This window comes from Nanorana parkeri, unplaced genomic scaffold (assembly GCF_000935625.1).
Source record: "Nanorana parkeri isolate BGI_ZX_2015 unplaced genomic scaffold, ASM93562v1 scaffold185, whole genome shotgun sequence".
In the NCBI taxonomy this organism is placed as follows: Eukaryota; Metazoa; Chordata; class Amphibia; order Anura; family Dicroglossidae; genus Nanorana; species Nanorana parkeri.
Genome location: NW_017306453.1, coordinates 209,577 through 216,499, shown reverse-complemented (window position 1 = coordinate 216,499; position 6,923 = coordinate 209,577).

Here is a 6,923-nt window from a genome sequence, read left to right as displayed (position 1 = left end):
CCAGTCACCATGAAAGTAAAAGCAGGGGAAAGTGTTTGTGTACATGTGTTTGTGTGTGACTACTACTTGCAAATATGGAATCATTTATCAGTTTTTGATTCAATCTATGAGATGAAAAGAAAAGCCTTGAGCAACAGGGTCAATTCATTTTAAATAGTACATACAAATTCATAAAGTGAAAGCTATGCTAAAGCTTCAGATTGCTCATTTTATGTGATCATTCATTTGATGTCTATCTAAGTTTACAATGCATTTGGATTGAAGTTTTCAAATTACAATTTTTTTCAAAGAACAATATGGGAGATATGGGAGAGGGGACTGTTACTGGGGCGTTTTGTCACAAAAGTGTATTTGTAGTTTAAAAGCATCATATATTTCCTTTAATTATCGACAACAACCTTCAGTAACTTGAAATCCTGGATATTGCTGAACAGAAGATTTAAAAATAAGGGTGAAAGGGCTTGTGGATAGTGCTATATAAGACAAGATCAATTACTAGAAGACGTAATTGTAAAAGTTGGGTGTGTATTGCTAGGGTGGTTATCAGTTTATTCTTAAACATCCCATGCCTTTAAAGGCTGGTCAATCAGGTTTCTTAACCTGTTTCATCAGTAGTTACATTAAAAAAGCCAGCAGACTTACGGTCAACGGTATGTGTTGTCATCCAAAAATGGCTGGATTGTCTAATTGTCTTATTGCCATGTATATCTTTACAACATATCTAGTAATCCTAAAGTCAATGAATGATCCTGCCTGGTTAATCAGAAGCCAAAATGACACTGATGTGGCACTTAATTACTTTAAAGGGAAAGCACAGTCTTTTTAAAGTATTTAAGATAGGGATGCACCAATTCCGTTTTTTCAGTATCGAGTACCGATATTTTTTTCCCCGTTACTCGCCGAATACCTATACCGGAAGTCCCATTAGGGAGCTGGGCGGCATGTAATGACTCGCTGCCCAGCAATATTAGCCAGGAAGCTGAGCTGTGTTTAATGACTCACCACTTGGTGATGAGAAACTATGGAGCCGGCTTTCTGGCCAATCAGGAAGCCAGGGGGCGGGTAATGACTCGCCACTTGGATTCCTGATTGGTCGGGAAGCCAACTTCATGCTTCCTCATCACAAAGTGATAAGGGAGCATGGAGCCGGCTTCCCGGCCAATCAGGAAGCCGGGGAGAGAGCCATTACCCACCCCCTGGCATCCTGATTGGCCAGGAAGCCAGCTCCATGCTCCCTGTAGACAAGGGAGCATAGAGGCGGCATCCTGGCCGTGCAATGACGTGTAGACATGTGCACCAGCAAAAAATTGTTTTGTTTAGTTTTGATTCGGATTTTGCATTATTCCGTTTTTCGGAATTTGGGTCCGAAAGTCAATTAGTTTCGGAATTCGGATTCGGACGAAATTCGTGTGGTACTACAGTGGTAGTCTGTACGAAATTTCGTTTCAATTTCGTTTCGTTCGTTCGTTGCAGCAAAGTGACATTTAAGAGGGAAAAAAAGGTTTTTTTTCTCAAATATCACTTTGCTGCAACGAACTTTCGTCCAACAAACGAAATTTCGTACAGACTACCGCTAACAAATTTCTGAATCGGAAATTCGGATTCGTTTGCATTCGTTATATCTGTAATTCGGAATTCGGATACATCCGAATCTCCGAAATTCCGTCCGAATTTCGGAACGAAACGAATCGCACATGCCACCCTGCTTCCTGATACCGGAAGTTCCGGTATCAGGATAGGCATCGGGAGCATTTGGCCAAATAGGAGTACTCGGCACAGATACCAAGTGCATCCTTAATTTAAGATATAGATGTGAATGTACATTGCACTAATTGAACCAGTGGTGGACATATGGAACAAAGGGCCCTGGTGTAAGATTTTTTTTTCTCTATATACACAATGGGGAGTATAGCACACTCTGATCACTATATACACAGTGGGGAATATAGTACACACCGATCTCTATATACAAACTGATCTCTATATACACAGAGAGGAGTATAGCACACACTGATCTATATATACATTAATCCGTATATACACGGAGATCTGTATGTACACAGGAAATAGCAAGAAGAGAAAAAAGTTTTGTTTTTTAAGGCACCAGATGATAAGTCCAATAAGCTACAGAAAAGTTTGTTATATATAAAATATATATTTATTATAATCCGGTACAAAAGGTTAAGAACAACACAATTACAGTGTTTTGTAAAAAGAGAGAAAACCTCCTAACACCCATTAAGTTCCACAGTAAAGGTCATACTAAACATAATAGAGGAATATAATAGCATGATTGTACTGAATAGTATCAATTAGTACAACAACTACGTATATATAAATAAACAATTGTATATTATAGAGGAATACAGTCAATTTCATAGTTATGAAGACCTTAACTGGAACCAGGTTAGTGGGTGATGACAATGTGCTCTTTACGCGTTTCACCACTTATGCGCTTCGTCAGGAGAAGGAGGTGATCATCATCCACTAACCTGGTTCCAGTTAAGGTCTTCATAACTATGAAATTGACTGTATTCCTCTGCACCGAACTTCTCAGGATCTGCTCACCATAATAAATTTGTTCCTGTATGTACACAGGAATCTCCAGGCAGTTCCAGTTCTGATTGGCTTTTTGTACAGTCCAGATTGTATACTTGAATACATTGCATCTCTCACCTGCCCTCCTCCTTCTGCCTCCTCCATCTCCAGCTCCCCTCCGGTTCTCCCAGCTCCTACACACTGCCCGTTCGGCTCTCCCCTCTCCTCCCCTGCTACCTGTTACTAGTGACATGGCCTAGAGTCTGAGCGGGCACCCGTTGGACCCCACCCCCCTTTTTTAAACCTTTCCCCCCATTTTTTGAATACGTTTTATTAATAAATGCTAATGCTTTAAATACCTTGTTTTTTGTTTTGTTTCTAAATAGACACAGACATGGTGGCGGCCATTTTTACTCATAAAGCTGGGTATACACTGGTAGATTTTTGTATGAACTTTTACACAAAAAATCTCCTCGGAACACTCTATAATGCCATCAGAGACTTGACAAATGTTGTTAGAAATTTCGTTTGATTCTAACATTTAATTTTGGAATAAATGTTTCCCGAACAAAAACCACATTCACTGTTAGAATTTTGTTTATTGAAAATGTTTTTCCATCCTGCTCCCTCCATTTTGTTGAATAAAATTTACCTGTGTATACTCAGCTTTCATTTATCAATTCTGTCACACAACAAGACAATGCTTAAAGAAGACCTCCGGACAAATTAAATCTTAACCTTTGCAGTGGGGCTACCCCTGCACGTCAAGGGTTAAGTGCTGTTTTTTTGTTTAGTGTCTAAAAAAATACGCTCCCTACACAAAACGAGCACTTAACCACTGCAGTGCGGAGGTAGGTTTGCTTTAAATGCGTTGGAACATACATTTGTCAAATGTGCTGTAGAAAATAAAATTAGATGCTGGGAGGTTTTTTTAATGTAGTGCTCACCCCCGAAGGAGCCGCTGATTGATCGGGTCTTCCAATAGCCTGTCTAGGGATTATTAAAACACATGGCTGCCCCAATAGCACTTACCACCTCCAGTGGTTACCGATAAAATGAAGTCCAGACAATAGCTCCAAGATGATTCTCTTTTATTTCTGAAACTCCAGGGAGAGAGGGAGAGGGTCAGGCACATCCAGGATGAGGTAGACTCCTAGTACTTGAAATAGAGCATAGTAACTGCTGCCACCACAGACTTGGACCTTTAAGCCGTACCGGCAATCTGTGTGGAGAACTTCTGGCAAGCAGTACTGTCAAGGTTCTTGTTCAGGTTCAACTCCAACATGAGTGGCTGACCACTGGGCCTCCAGGCTCAGGCCCCAGTGTCCAGGTCTAGGCCCCAGGCTCAGGCCTAGTCCATTCTGTCTCTTCGGCAGGAACCTGCCCCCAGGAGAGCCCTGGGGAAAGAAGAGAGAGAGTTTCATCAGCCACACTCAGCATTTATCTCCTCTCCCAGCATGCACCACTGCTATTGTCCCACAGTGATTGGCTGGGAGACATAAATGCCTAAAGCAATCCCCATTGGCTGTTCTGCCCTGTGTGGTACCACACCCATCAACAGGCAGACACAGCTTCACAGGTTGTTCAGTAACAGTTGAATTGAACATGGACTATAGATATATTTTAGTACTCCTATTAGCAGGGTGCTGCACAAACACATATGATTGAAACATTTGGGACCTTGCACAATTGTGTTGGGAAAAATCAAGCATTGAGTTAATATTTTTAAATGCACTACGTATATATTGTCATGTATTGTCATATTGCCTCAGGAACCAGCATTGTCTCCAGCAAACCCTCAGTAGAACAGTGAGAACACAGTGGAGACATCACCAAGTCTCACAAGAATTGCAGTCAGAGCAATAGTGCTATGAGGCTCAAGGCAGAGGAGTGTCTAGGCACAGAATGTGCACTGCTATTTCTAAGGAGGAAATAGCAGTGCACATTCACAACAATACGGTGAATATTTCAGTGCACTGCTTAGGCACAGTTAACATTTTAGATGTTCTCTTTAATCCTTATGCTACCACCAGTGTAAGGCCTGTGCTGGCGGCAGCATGGGCTTGTAAACACACTAACAACTGGGACTGTGTCCAGCACACAGAAGCCAACTGTTGGCTTTGTGTTGGAAGTGATTCCACAGGCTTCAGAAGCTTCAGATAGACCCCTAAAAAACCTGTCACTTAAAATTCCCCCCCGCAAAAAAAAAAAAAAATTAGATACATTTATTTTAAAAAACAAATTTTAGACAAAAAAAAAAACACTCTCCTCTCCTCCATGTCTCCAGCTCCCCATTATCTCCCCAGCTTTCCGCTCCCGTACCCCACACTCTCCTCTTCCCAGTGCCCTATATCTCCCCATTCGTGTCCGCAACAGGCCTCTCTTACCGATGCAGCTCTCTATTCAGCAGCGTTCTGTGTGATGAGGGGGTGGGGATAACCCGCTTCCTATTAATTGGGTGTTGTGCCGGCTGAATCATACTTCACACTGGGTCTAACTCCTTCTTGTTCAGGTCTGACCTGCATCAGTCATGTCCCTTCCTCCGCCTATTGCTCCGCAGGGAACTGGACAGGAGGAAGAGGTCCTGCTACTGACATTAGCGGTTACCGGGATATTAAATATCCTGGTAATCAGCGGTTACCAGGGCCCCTTCCTCCTGTCCTAGCCCCCCTCCAAGTGGCAGAACTCCAGGGCCCGGTCGCAGCTGCGAACTCTGCGACCCTGGTAGTTCCGCCACTGAATCTACCTAAGCAATCAATTCAATATAATTCCAGTCAGGCATTGCCGTATATGTAGCCCTGTACCCCCTTTTCCACTTACAGAGCTAGGTTATTTTTCTTTTAAATAAATATTAATGTAATTTTATTGGTATCTATCTACCAGTAGCTGCCTCATTTGCCACCCTCGGCTTATATTCGGGTCAATACTTTTTCCCAGTTTTTTTGGCTAAAATTAGGTACCTCGGCCTATATTCGGGACGGCTTATACTCGAGTATATACGGTATATAGCTGTTGGCAGATCTAAAGGTGATTGTGACGCATATGGCCAGCTTTACATTACCAATGATGCTATCACTGCTCAACCTTTTAAGCACAATGCAGCCCAGCCTTGGAAACCCTTTATGGGGCCCAGATACCTCCAAAGAAACAATAATGAATATCCTAGGCTGGGCTGCATCTTGCTGAAGAAAGCTGAGCAGCTCTCTGAGCAGTGGTAGCGTCAGAGCTGCTTGGCAATGCTGTTAGTATGTAAACAGGTTTTTCACTTTCTGCATGAAAGCGGAAAACTTCTTTAATGGCTTAGCTTCCTTTCTTCTCTGTTTAAAGTTTCTGAAAATAGTCTAAAATCAGACATAATTTTTGTTGGAGGAGATCTTTAGATGTTTCAATCTACATAAAGAAGATCTCTACCCCTCTGATGCTGCTCATACTTCTCAGGAAAATATTAACCACCAGATTTGTTTTCTGCACGGAACATCAGGATTTGAAGCAGGGTTCATTTGGTTTATTGATAAAATATACGGGACTAATTTCCTGGCTGCAATGCCACTTTCATAAGTCCCATATGACTTTTAGTTTGACCATTTTATTTTAGTATACTTTGTTGTGTTAGGTAAACTTATAGTTACCAGTTGTTCCACATTTGGACTTTTTGAACACATGAAGCCCTTTATTTTTAAGTTCCTTAAGGATATTGACTTAAAAAAAACTGCTTTTGTTTCTTTTACATAGATTTTATTAGAGTTTCATAAACAGAAAAAAAGTACATGTATAGTGATAGGTCATCATGTCAATGATTTGATTATGTCGTGGTTGGTACAGTTGCATCATTGTTTTTTATATTGGAGGTGAAAGGCTGATAAAATATCAACTTAGGTACCAATATATTCAAGTGACACATCTTAAAAATGCATTCAAGTGCCTTACCTATTAACAAATACAGTATGTAGTATATTTGTGTATCACTCAGTTGTAGCTCCCCAAATAATCTCTGAATTGGTGCTGACACTGTCCTTCCTTCTGGAGGGTGGCTACTTTTGTTCTCCATGGTCCCTGTGTGTGTTGTAAAGTAGCCACTACTCCAAGCTCACTCCTGTGATGTACTACAATCTCAACAGAAATTAGTAAACTAAACGTGAGATTGTAGTCCATCATGGGAGTGAGCTTGGAGCGGTGGCTACTTTACAACAAACACAGGGACCATGGGGAACAAAAGTAGCCACCCTCCAGAAGGAAAACATTGACTGAGTAATATAATATAATCAAACTAGATAAGTCCTCTCAAAACACAATGAGCAGGTGAAACAATTAGTACTTATTTCTAATGTGTATATATACATACACACACACATATACAGTGTGTGTGTGTGTATATATATATATAT